Here is a 13,980-nt window from a genome sequence, read left to right as displayed (position 1 = left end):
TTTTGTTTTTCTTTGATCCGAACACTAGAATTCACAGGGAAATTTATGTTTCATAAAAATACCTGGAATTTCCTGTAATCTCATCATTGCACAGATTATTTTCAAATTCTCCTACTAAGAATATTTTTTAAGAATGCAATGCACTTTATAAACATTATTCAGTAACAAATAAAATATAATAAAAAATGCAACGGTTCGAAATGTTTTGTTTTTCTGATTCAATAATATGCATATTTAACAGATCTAAAAAAATATTGCTTCTTGTGAGGTTCCCTGACACAAGTAGAATCTAGTTGTTAGCATCTGATTTTCATCTGGAACACATTTCATATCTACTTTGTTAACCTGGTACGTGAAAATCACGTACCTTGGGAACACCATTCTGCCGATACTGACAATTATCGACAATTACAATTATGCAAAAATTATGTATTTTGGATTTTTTCTCTCTTTTGGACAGAATGCGGAGTGGACTTTTTTAATGTACTGACCATAACAACCGACCAGATTCAAAAGTGTTTACGACCAGTAAAAATTACTTGGAAGTACTATTTACTATTCCAGTTAATTTCCGTAAGTAAAATTCTTGATAAACTGTTAGCACATGAACCGCTAAAAGAAACAAAAACTCTTTTTAATAAACATGCAAAATAATTAGTTTGTGCACGTCGTTTTATCCAGGGCATCGTTTGCGACTTACCGGATTAGTTTGTGATTCTGTGCTATCTTCCGAAGCAGCAAGTAGTAGCAAACTATACATTCGTTCAGCAGAAACCCCATACGACGGAAACCCGGACGACACCGCACCGGAAGTGAATGAGATTTAAGAAAGTGGAGTCTCTGGAGAGTTCTTTTAAGGAGAATCATCTGGTAAAAGCCTAGATCAGACTGAACATGAAATTCGCATCTACGCTACAGCAACTTGTGGTCAGGATTTTACCGAAGACAACAAATCAAGAAGACTGGCAACTCTTCTATTTTCTCATACGAACGCTATGAGACAGGTAAAATCGCGTCATCTGCCGCCCAAAGGTCAATGTTTCGAACGAATTTGATAGCAAAGATTACATCCTCAGACGAAGGGTTTGTGAATTTGCTCATTTTTCTATGCGTTGCTTCCACCTTCACTCAAACGCAGCGCTACTGTATCTGTCGCTTGGATTCTGGCAAAGTTGCCAGTCTTCTTGATTTGTTGTCTTCGATTTTACGCTTGACCGTCAAGCAGTACAGTTTGGTTTTTACTCGCTCTCTCGAGTTGTTCGCTAGTTCATTGCGATAGTGTTCCCGCATCTTTTTTCGCGGTGTTTGGTGAAGCATCGCCCGACCCCAGCATGTGGAAACCGCCGCATGTTGACGCGACAGCTATTCTGGCCGGGAAACAGTCCCGATCGGACACCACCACTGTTGGCGAACAATCGTTACGCCAGCCTGGTAAACGACGATGAACCGAAGGTTCTTCGTGAAAGGATTCCCAGAAGGCTTGTGGGAAAAACTTTTACATTAGTAAATATTTCAAGTGCACCAAGTGATGGTTCCATCGATAAACAACTACAAGGCCGTCGAGGCGTTGCTGAAGCAGAAAAACGTGGAGTATTGCTCTCAGCCGCTCAAGCGTGACCTTCCCGACATGGAAACAGTCACACAGTCAGTCAGGAATTCAACATACTTGAAGGACCTCCAGAGTATTCGGGCCCTTTTCCACATCGTGGGAACAGTACAAGCCAGTCCACCGTGATGTCACCCAATGCGTGAACTGCATGCTGTTCGGACATGGAATGAGAAACTGCCACATGGCCTCCTGTCGGCCACAACATTACCGTTGCGGCTTACTGCCACAAACAAGTCAACATCATGTACGAGTCGGCAGCAGGCCTAAGAAGAGATATTATCAAGCTAACACGACGGCGGGAAAGCTTCATCATCGCTGGCGACCTGAACGCCAAACATCAAGCCTGGGGCAATCAAAATGGCACCGTCCTATACAATGACCTGCAGGAAGTGCAGTACAACATCTTGAGTCCAGACACTCCCACCGGGTTGAGTAGGTCCAGTGCTCACGCCACCATCGATATCTACATCAGCAACATGGGCAACAACAACCTGTCGTCTATCAGGAACTCAGCTCGGACCACTGGTGGCTGAAGTTGGTTACTCAGTCAACAGGTTCCAAGCCTCGCGGCCAAACTACCATCGGGTAGATTGGACGCAGTTCCAACACTGCGTTGACACCAGTATCGACTATGAAGTCCAGCCGGAAACTATCGACGAAATCGACCGGTGAAGCGATTTCTCCAGCAAGGGAGCAACATGCGCCAGTATCCGGACAGGCGAGTAATACTCTAACCCTTGACTAAAGACCTCATTAGACTCCGCAGCACAATTCATAGAGAGTGCCAGCGAACTTGGCTGCCTAAAGGTCCGTTTTGACTAACCGTTTAGACCGCCGCCATAATGCAAAATCTGCTCGATTTTACTTTTGACACACTTTGTCGAACTCCCCTGTTTGCTGGTGTTTACACTGCTTGCACATGTCGAAAGAATTGCCAATTCAGATTTCAAAACAACATTTGTTTCTGGAATCAAAAGTAAATGCTTCCATAATGAATTACTGGGAAATTGCTCTAGCTTTCGCAGGCGTATTTGCTTTTATTATTTTAAATAAAATGAGAAGGAGAAGGTGAACTTTGTGGAGTAGGAAATGGTTGCTCAGGAGGAGCACCGGCAGGGATCTGGCTCATCTTGTCCTCCTAGAACTGCGATATTAAGACGAAAAAGGATTTAAAAACTTCGCCAGGATGTCGATACCAACTTTCGACAAGCTAGTGGGAAAAGTTATCTATAGATCTACATGATTCCTTCGGTTCTGAAAAATTTCTGTTAAGATCTCAATTCTGCATATTTCTCTGAAGACGTGCGGACATACCTGAAGTTTTATTTCTGTTCTCTGGTAAAATATCTTTGAAGATCAACAAACTTTCCTGAAGACCTGAAAATTTCTCGGTAGTTCTACAAATTTCTTAGAAGTTTTGTGTGTTCTTTAGAAGTTCTGCAAATTCCTCTAAAAATTTACAAAGTTCCACAATCCATACAGATTTAAGATCCTTAAATATCAACAATTATCTCTGATGTTCACTAAATGTCTAATAATCAACGAACTTCTCGAAAGTTACACAATTTTCTCTGTAGATTATCATGATTCAATTAATATCTGCAAATATCTCTGAACATCTCCGTAATTCTGTTCTGAGGCATAACATCTCTGATCACGCCTTCCTTCGGAAGGAAAGTAAAGCCGTTGGTCCCCGGTTCATGAGTTGATGGGTCGATAGGTAGGCTCCAGGTGTGGAAGCTGCCTCCCTGGGGTCGGTAGCATTAGTGCTCAGCACGGAACAAGATCGACAGAAAACAAATCAAAGGAAAAAAACAAAAACAAAACAAAATCTATGCAATTCCCTTAAGTATAAAAAAATTATCTAGAAATTTTTTGAGCTTCCCGGAAATTTAAGGAAGTTCTCTGAAGTTCTACTAATTTTTCTGAAGTTGTGCAAATTTCAATAAAGATCAGCGAACTTTTCAGAAGTTCTGTAAATTTCACTTAAAGTCCAAGAACCTCAATAAAATTCTGCAATTTTTTCAGTAGATCTTCTTTAAAGTTCTGTACATTTCTTTGTGTATTCTTGGCCTTCCATAAAGTTCTGCAGATTTATCAGACATTCTTTGAAATTAACGAAAGCTTTACAAATTATCTGAAAATATTTGAATTTCTCTGAAGTTTTGTAAATACATTTAGAGACCGACGAACTTTCCAAAAGTTCTGTGAGTATTGCTGAAGTTTTGCAATTTTTTTCTAAAAATGAACGAATTTCCTGAAGTTCTACAGACTTCTCTTAGGGTCTACGGACTTTTCTGAAGTTCTTCAGATCTATATATATCCAACTTCCATGGAGTTCTGAATTTCTGCAAACCTTGAACTTTTGTACTTCGGTGAGATTTGTTTTTGAAATTGAAGTACTTTTCCGAAACACTGAATCACTGAATGTCTCTGAAGATCTGCAAAATTCGTTGCAGTTCTACAGATTTCTCTAAATATCTACTCTCCTGAAGTTGTGAAAATACCTTTAAAGTTCTGTAAAGTTGTCTGAAGCTCCGTAGTTTTATTCTCAAGATCTACGAATTACCTTGAGGCTCAATACATTTCTCAGTAGATCTGAAAACTTGTCTGAAGTTTTGTATATTCCTCCGTAGGCTCTCAGGCTACCCTGAACATCTGCAAATGTCCTTGCAGATCTTCTAAATTACCTAAAGTTCTCAAAATTTATCTGAAAATAGTTGAGCTTCCTTGAAGTTTTAAATGTTTCTCTCAAGATCTACAAATTTCCCTGAAATCGTAAATATTTTTTTCAACCGCCGAACTTCCCTGAAGTTCTGCAAATTTCACTGAGGATCCATTATAATTTCTGACATTCTAAAAATACATCAGAAAATCTGCACTCTTTCTTAAAGGTCTGAACATTTATCTGAAGATCTATGACCATTTTTGTGATTTTTCCAAAGTTCTGTAGCTTTGTTCTAAAAATCTACGAACTTTACTGATGTTCAATAATTTTTCAGTAGATCTCCAAACTTTTGTGAAATTCTTTACATTTCACTGAAGTTCTGCGAAGTTCCCTGAATATTTACCAAAATTTCCTTTATAGTTTTACAAATTGACCTGAAAATAGTTCAGCTTTCTTGAAGTTTTGAAAATTCATTTGAACAACATTATTCGTTTTTTTTAAGATCTAGAAAGTTCTCTTGTGATTTTTTTTTTATTTCTGTAAAATTTCTTGAAGTTTTGTAGTTCTGTAGTCAGTAGATCTCCAAATCTTTCTGAAGCTCTTAAAAATTCTTAGTAGGCTTTCAGATCTGCTGTCTGGCATGCCTATTATTATATATTACATATTTCGTAATATATAAACACTGTTTTGTTGACGGCCAAACACACTAGAAAATAAAAATCAGTCAAATTATACACATTGTATAGTGAAATCGGTTTACCTTGCTGCTGGATACCATAAAAACACAAATCAAATCCATGAAATTTTAGAAAAAAAAAATCAATATTTTCATTTCACTTGCGGCTATTTTGCTGAATGAGTCGAATGAAAATTAAACACAAACCTATTACCATAGAGGTAACTCTAAGACTAGAAGGTCCTGAAATATCTAATATCTAATCGATTCATCCCTCGAAACATATCCAAATCCACTAACCCCTCATTATATCTGTCAAACTTTCATAGCGAATCAAAACCTGGGGGGGGGACGTGCTGTCAAATCAACCTACTTAAAATTGTCCTTTATTTAACGTCGGTCTCTGTTCCGCAATCTAGTGCCAATCACCGACGGACATCGATTGCCATCCATTGACGGCAATCGAATGTGCAGGAAGGCAGCTTCAACACCTGCGTAGGATATCGCACCCATTCAAACACACATGGGCCGGGACCAACGGCTTTACTTCCCTTCCGAAGGAAGACGTGCCCAGAGATTTTTATGCCTCAGAAAAATCCCACCGACCTCGGCTGGGATTGAACCCAGACCCATTAGGGTGTTAGAACGCAGTCACGCTTACCACAACACCACCGGCGCCGGCTAGAATCAAATCAGCCTACTGATCATTCTTGTATGAAACTGGTTCGAAACGTAAACAAACGCTGTAGGTTTCTTATGGCTTGTTTACGTTTGGAACCAGTTATCCCAGTTATGCAAGGTAGGCGACGATTGTTCGTATTGACAGCCACCTTCCCCCTTGATCAAAACAAACATTGTGTAGTAGTAGAATTTCGACTAGAATAGGGTACGTTAATCGTTTGCTTGGGACCAATAGGCTAGTCAGGTAGTGAGCCAATTTAAAATCGTTAGTTTCGTATTGATTGTTGCTATTACGTTTGACAAATCAAACGTCAAATCTGATCATCATCTCGAAAAAGTGTGAACGCATTCGAACATTGCATCCGATAAAATTATCGAGCAGTCAACTCGAATCAGACCAACAAATCAGATAGTCTAAACGTACCTTAACCTGAAGACCAATTGCAACCGTTTACACAAAATCATCCAATCCGTGGTGGATCTCAGAAATGACGATTTTGCAAACAAGAATCGCTCTCTCCCAGATTGTGCTCAGCCAGAAAGGATATTAAAAAAATAAGCCGAGGTCCATCCTTCCCCTTTCCTCTCCTAACATTTGGTCAATGCAATTGGTCAACAGCGTAAAGTTTCCACAACGTAATGCTGGTGTTCGTTTGCGTGGGTGAGCTATGAGTTTCGACCAATTGTCGTTTGAATCTAAGTTTACAAAAGCAGATACGGAATAAACAGTTGCAAAGTGTTTTTGTTGATACGTAGCCCTCGTTTACGTTTAATATTCTACAAGTGCCAGAATAGCTTCTGTGCGTCAGGTGTCACATGTTACATGTTTTTTCTAACATCACTTTTGGTCTAAAATTCGGCTGAACCTTCCTTGACACAGCATATTACCCAATATGCGTATGCCTATTAGGGTGGGTCAAGTTTGTATGGTGGATCACATCCCTCTGTTCCCCACTGCTCTTGCAATGTGTATTGTGGACCCCAACAATGTTGTCAAATTTGAACGAATTTGGTTATGATCGGAATTTGCACAATTTTAAATAAGGTGATCCAAGAGACGTTTCTCAGTGGAACTGACAGAAATCTAGAAAGTGTGAGAGATCTGGTGTTAATGGTGCTGAATGTAAACATAAACAAAGCAGAAATTCATATGAGAATTAACTGCCAGTTCTACTGTGATCGGTCAAAAGTCAGCTGATCGCAACTGTCTCGTGGACTGCCTTTTGTGTAATGGAAATGTATGGGAATCGAAAAAAACCTATTTATTTGCTCGCAAAACATTGAAATAGGGGAAATGGATATAATGTCGGCCTAAATGCCCCTAATTTGGGCACACACATAAATTCAGTAATCGACTAAATTTTCAATAGCGACCAAAAATATCCATTAGTACCGTCCCAATAATGACGCGTTAATTTTTGAATAGCAGATTTTTAGCGATGGGCCCAATCTTAGATCCATTGGCCAACAAATCTCGGAAATTGACGCATAGATTTGCTTTTAGATACGGAACACTCGGTCTAAAGTTAAAGATTAGTAACTTTCTGTACCAGGATCAAATCGGTTTGCTCAAGTTGTTTTGAATAGTATTCGCACTCTAGTCCAAGTCCGATATTTGGTGATATTTTAGCAATATTTGGATTTTTGGTAAGGATTGGAATAGGAACGTTCCGTTTTTCCATACAAATAAATTGTCCCGCAAATCGAGACTATAACCAAATTCGTTAAAATTTGTTGCGCAGTTGTTGGGGATCTCAAAACGCATTGAAAGAGCACTGGGGAACAAATGGGGGTTGTAAAGTTGACTCACCCTAATACCCATATTGCTAGAGTGACAATGAGAGTGCCATCAGCGATGTCGTAATATGCGAGGAGACGAGACAAAAGGAGGCAATTCCGGCACCCTCCATGTAGCCACGAGTACATAAGTACGGATGAAAAGTGAAAGTGAATGGCGAACATATTCTCGGCTCGAGTGTAATGAAAGCATTTAGGTGAAGATCTTGAAAATGACTAAGAGCGAGCAGGCGTAAGAATCTGCGGAGTGCCGGCAGGACTAGCGAAGAGGGATGGATAACCAAGTGGAGCGATAACCAGCCAGAGCGGTGTGATAAAAGTATTAGCATACATAAGAGGCGCCTTGTCTTCACGATGGAGTCGGAATGTGACGTGACTTTCAACAGTACGAACTCCGGAGGGATGGGATCCGTATGTAAATGACGCCTTTAATGTATGTTAAGTGGGGATTACTTCGGTAAGATGAGTTCCTTCTGGAGGCGGGGGAATCCTAAGATGCTGATAAAGAGCATTATAGGCCGTTTTAAAGAAACGAAAATAGCCTGGATAGGATCTTTGATTGCCAACTGTGTGTGCCATCATCCATCAGCACAAATTTATGACATCTTTCCCAAGGGATCATCAACAGTTCTTCAAAGTTCCTAGCAAACAAATCATTAACGAGAGCCAAATAACCGAATCGCACAGCGAAATGAATTGTGACCAACAGTCAGTCAGGCCCTGTTAGGGAAATCGGTGGGCGCCACAGACCATCATTTTCGCGTAAATTATCTGTCTATTTGATTTCCTTCTGTGCCTCAAATATTTCAAATCTCTGCGGAAGGCGACTGATGGGTGGGAGGAAGCCACTTCTTATCAGACAAGTCATTAAAATTAAACGATTTGATTGCTCGCCGTTTGCTGCTTTACACTAAGTGGGGGAAAACAGGTGGGGATTCGCCGCAGCGCTGTCAACTGCGGTTCAAAAATTGAGCACGTTTCCGTTCCTTTATCGCTTCATTACACAACCGAATGGGATATTGCACTGTGCGCGGTACCTGAAAACACACACAGAGAGAACGAGGGAGGAACAAAATTAAGCTGTTTTGATTTTTCATTGTCAGGGGATCTTATCACGAATGAATGGGAGCAGATTTTTACAATGTGATTTCCGTAATTTGAAATGGTGCCATTCCGATGATGAAACATTGTGGATGGAGAGAATGCAAGCAACTAAATCACCCATTGTGGCAGCCAATGGACCTTGTCCGGTCGCTCGTTCTTGCCGGACGCCAATCAATGTCGAATACGGGTGCTGGAGTGAGGATACTATATATATAATCAATAGAGCATGTAGACTTTTTGTGCTGTCAATTTTGTTTCTGACAGAGCCAAAATGTGCACATCTCTCGTCAATGTGAAGTTTTAAACTATAGGGGACAGAATTGTGCTAAAGATAATCATATTAGTTTGTTTTTATCTAGTTCGTTTATTTGGCATGCTCAATCGGGTTAGCTTTACGGAGCTAACTGGGTGTTTGTGTGTTCCAAAATTCACTTAATTCTAAAGCTTGCTTCATTTAGAATTGGAACAAACTTTTGCTCATATTGTGGTGCTCCTGGTGGACGGATTTGGAAGTTCTTGGCGCCCACGTGTCGGGAATTTTGTCAGCTTCACGTATGTATTTTTGACATTCCGCAAATCGACTGTATTTTGAAAACAATCACCATAGAAGCCGAAAGAAGGGAAAAAATTGTGCACAGTTATTTGGAAAATCCATTGTGGTCTGCATCTAGGCTAGCTAAACAGCTGAAATTGCCCAGAAATACCGTATGGCGCGTTATCAAACGGTATAAGGAAACATTGACGACGATTCGGAAGCCTCAAGCCAATCGTCGGAGTGGAACTGTCGACCGGAAACTGCGTGGTAAGATTTTGAAGACGATTAAGAGGAATCCCAATCTGTCGGACCGTGATTTGGCCAGAAATTTCGGTGCTGCCCATAGTACCGTGAGGAGAACTCAACTCCGGGAAGGAATCAACAGAATAGTGTGGCCAAAATCCGTGCGCGGAAGCTATACGACCAGGTGCTGACCAAGTTCGACGGGTGTCTTCTGATGGACGATGAAACCTATGTCAAGGCTGACTTCGGGCAAATCCCAGGTCAAAAATTTTACTTGGCAACGGCTCGGGGGGATGTTCCAGCCAAATTTAAATTTGTTTTTGCCGAGTTTTCGTTACAAATAAGACAATGACGTCGGAACTATACCAAAAAGAGTGTCTCCAAAAACGAATTTTGCCGTTCATTCGATCCCACGACCATCCCGTAATGTTTTGGCCAGATTTGGCAAGCTGTCATTACAGCAAAGTCGTTCAAGAATGGTATGCAGAGAAAGGGGTCCAGTTTGTTCCGAAAAACCTTAACCCACCCAACTGCCCCCAGTTCCGCCCTATTGAGAAATACTGGGCAATCATGAAGAGGAGACTCAAGGCAAAGGGAAAGGTTGTCAAAGACATCAATCAGATGAAGACCTGGTGGAATAAGATAGAAAACAATGGACGAAGAAGGTGTGCGCCGCCGAATGAGCCGTGTTATAGGAAAATTCGAGAATTTCTGCGAAACCGTGACGAATAATTTTATCCGTATTTTCTTCTTAAAAGTATGAAGAAAACGCTACATTTGTATGAAAAAAAAGATCTTGAATTCAATAATAAATAACTGAAATACAGGCAATTGTTTTTGTTCCAATTCTATCTGAAGCAAGCTTTAGGTCTAGTAGAAGTTGGGATTCATAGCAGTTGTGTTGCGTTCTCATATTTTGTTGATAATCAAACATTGCTAGATACAATATTGTGATACAACATGAAGTATGATCCCAGTCGTTTTCCGAGTCATTGACTATCACGGAAATGTCTTCCAAGCCCGATCTATACACTCTCCGATGTCACATTTCATGTCAAAAGATCTGCAGTCCAGCTCCCGATCTAAGGTTGATGTGTTCGTAGCTGGAATCGAAAAATCCCCACGGAAAATTAAAGCGTTCCGTAACCGCCACAATACAATCCAGAGCAGGGCTGGCAAATGTCATTTTCAATGAAAGATCTCACGCGATATTTACAGAGATACTTCTGTCACTATCATCGGATGAGAAAACAATGATGGAGATTTTCTTCAAAATCTCATCAATTTTTTTGTCATGACAGAACGTAACAGTGTTGTGATCATCGTTATTACTAGATGATTTATTGCTAAAGGGTGTCCACGATGAAATTGCCACACACAAAATTGATTCGCAAAATTCGAGTTTTCATCCGATTGCCATCAAATTTTCAGGGATTGAGAAATAACTATTAAACTTCATTTTACCATTTTACTCGTATTTTATTTACAGTCCATACGCAAATGCCCGCACCTTGGCCTTAACCCCGGCCATAAGATTCTGCACAACCTGTGAATCAACCGTTTTTTGCATGTAAACCCATACTTTCTTCAGTTCCTCGACTGTCTTCACTACCTTAGGTCGTTTAAGAAGGTGCTGCTTCATAATCGCCCAGTACTTCTCGATGGGGCGGAGCTCCGGATTGTTGGGAGGGTTGAACATTTTCGGCACGAAATTGATCTTATTGTCCGCATACCACTTCAGCACGTCCTTGGAGTAGTGGCATGAGGCCAAATCCGGCCAGAAGATTGTTGGGACGTTGTGGGCCTTCAGGAGAGGAAGCAGTCGCTTCTGGAGGCACTCTTTTATGTACACCTGTCCGTTCATCGTGTCATGGGTCACGAAAGGTGCACTCCGCTTCCCGCACGTGCAGATGGCTTGCCAAACCAGGAATTTCTTCGCAAATTTGGACATCTTCTGAGTGCGGACATGCTCCGGAACGCTGAACTTATCCTTGGCCGTGAAAAACAGGTTGCCGGGGATCTGTTTGAAGTCGGCCTTCACATATGTTTCGTCGTCCATGATGCAGCATTCAACTTTCGTCAGCATGTTGAGGTACAACTTCCTGGCACGGGTTTTGGCGGACTTGTTCTGCTTCTCGTCGCGATTAGGGGCCTTTTGTACCTTGAACGTTCGAAGTCCAGCCTTAGTTTTGGCCTTCTGGACAAAACTTCGGCTTAGGTGCAGCTTCTTAGCCACATCCCTAACGGAGGCGTTCGGATTTCGGTTGAAGGCCCCAACTACGCGGTTGTGATTTTTGGTGTTGTACGGAATACTTTTTCCTTCACTTCTGGGCTTCCGATCGGTGGTCAACCGTTCCTCGAACCGCTTAATCACTCGCAACACCGTGGAATTCGCGATTCCCAACGTTTTAGCGATAGAACGATGCGAGAGATCCTTGTTCTCGTGATGAATGCGCAAGATTTTATCACGCACGAGCTGTTCTTTCGACTCCATTTCCGCGAGTTTTGTTCACAGGACTTTAAAACTTGCAGGATGTAAATAATGCACTATGAACTAAATCCACCCAAATTTTCATTAAATTCTACCCAACGGTTAAAAAGTTAGAGCAATTTCATAGTGTGGCAATTTCATCGTGGACACCCTTTATTAAAGTTACTTATACCGCGGAAATCTTAATAATATATTCACTCAATCGATTCCATATGGTTGCTTGCTTAAATTCATCTAAATCAGTTAGATATTTTGATGTCAAAACCGCATAAGAATTATTCTCATGAGTGTTTGATCATTGGAAAATGACAAGAATGCTAATTATATGTAGTTTCGTCTACTGATAGTGAGAGGACCTGTTTTCTCATTGTCCCATGACGGCCGTGATATTTACTAGCTTTGATCCATAGTCGAATCGTTCCGTACTAAGTTCCAATTCCTTGTGATCCATCATCCGGCTGCGGATCTACCCACCATGTACGTGCATTTTTCATCGTGGATCCTCCCGAATGTACAAGTAGGTGATCCTGAGTTTGACATTCCCAACAACATTGACTTAGTCGTCGATGGTGAAGCGTATTGGGCTCAACACACCGGTAGGAAACCCATTCTAGGTATCGACACGTACTTCAGTTGGACAATGTGCGGTTAAACGTTTCAAAATTCCTCCAACTCGGTAATCTGCCAGATGTCTAGTACTGATGCCCATGACACCGATGCCAATTTTGAAATTTTCGCTCCACAGTGCTCAAACGGTTCCAAATCTGGTCCTGATTATTCTCCCAAAATTTGAACTCTTTTGGTACGAAACTGACTTGGCACAAACGATATGGAAGTTTCTATGAGTAATCCAAACATTTTTTCATCGCAAGCCGACTTGATCATGTGACTCGACGTGATTGGGAAGAATATTATGTCACTAGTGAAAACGTTGCCTTCGAGGATCTCACGGACTCTCCAACCTAGAGACTATGTGGCATGCTTCAAGTGTGCTCCAAACAAGCTGATCCTTCACAAACTCAGCCACTTCGCAAACCACCGAACCCTCGTGTTGATAGCCAGGGAGCCTTCCAGTAGAATCGACGAAAGTGCTACTTCTGCCCGGAAGAACATCCAATCTACCAGTGCAACATTTGTAGTCGCATGCCGATTGAGGCAAAGGAGAAACTCATCAAGCGATATTAGGAATTGTTGCAGATAAGGCCTGTACTCGAAAAAAATGCACCAGACAAAAATGTTCGCCAAAAATTTATTTTAAGTCGGATTTTCTTGAAACTTTCATGGAATGAACTAATACATATGTTTCGGCATAATTACTTTATTCAATTTCCTTTCCATCGCTGAAAGCCCGCACCTTTCCCTTAAGACCCCTCATTACATTTTGTGCAATAGTGGAGCCGACCTTTTTGGTCACTTTCATCCATTCTTACTGCAACTCCAGCTCGTTCTTAAGCACCTTGGACGATTTTCGAACTTTGGCCTTCATTATGGCCCAAAATCTTTCCACCGGATGAATCTCTGGTGAATTTGGGGGGTTGGCGGTTTTTGGTACAAAAACAACGTTATTGTCTCTGTACCAATCCAACGTCGATCGCGCGTAGTGGCCAAAATAATGTCTCGCCTCCGTGGGACCGCAGGAAGGGCAACAGACGCTTCTGGAGGCACTCGGTGCGGTAAATTTCGCTGTTGATGGTTCCCATTGTGATGTACGGTTTACTCAGTTTACCGCATTGGCATATGGCCTGCCAGAGCAAGTATTTTTTGGCGAATTTGTCCACTTTCTGCTTCCTTATGTCTTCCGGAATATCAAACCGTGATTTGGCAACGAAGAACTCCAGCCCCGACATTTGCTTTGCGTCTGCCTTGATGTAGGTTTCGTCATCCATAACCACACACATCGGTTTCGTTAACCACTTCCTTGCGCGGGATTTGGCCGCCTTGTTTTGTTGATCCCGCCGGTTCGGTGCCTTCCGGACCTTGAATACACGAGGCCCAGCTCGTTTCATGGTTGGCTGAACGAAGCAGGCGGAACACTTTGCCTTCAGAGCCGCGTCGCGAATCGAAAGGTTCGGATTACGCTTGAAATAATCCAACACCTTCCGGGCCTTCACAGGGTCAGCTGCATTCGATTTTCTTCCACTTTCAGTCCGCCGCTCGATCGTCTGGTACTCCTTAA

The sequence above is a fragment of the Ochlerotatus camptorhynchus genome, unplaced genomic scaffold (assembly GCF_037179485.1).
Source record: "Ochlerotatus camptorhynchus isolate MF236.1 unplaced genomic scaffold, CSIRO-AGI_Acam_v1.1 ptg000290l, whole genome shotgun sequence".
In the NCBI taxonomy this organism is placed as follows: Eukaryota; Metazoa; Arthropoda; class Insecta; order Diptera; family Culicidae; genus Ochlerotatus; species Ochlerotatus camptorhynchus.
Note: the sequence above shows the minus strand (reverse complement) of the source record.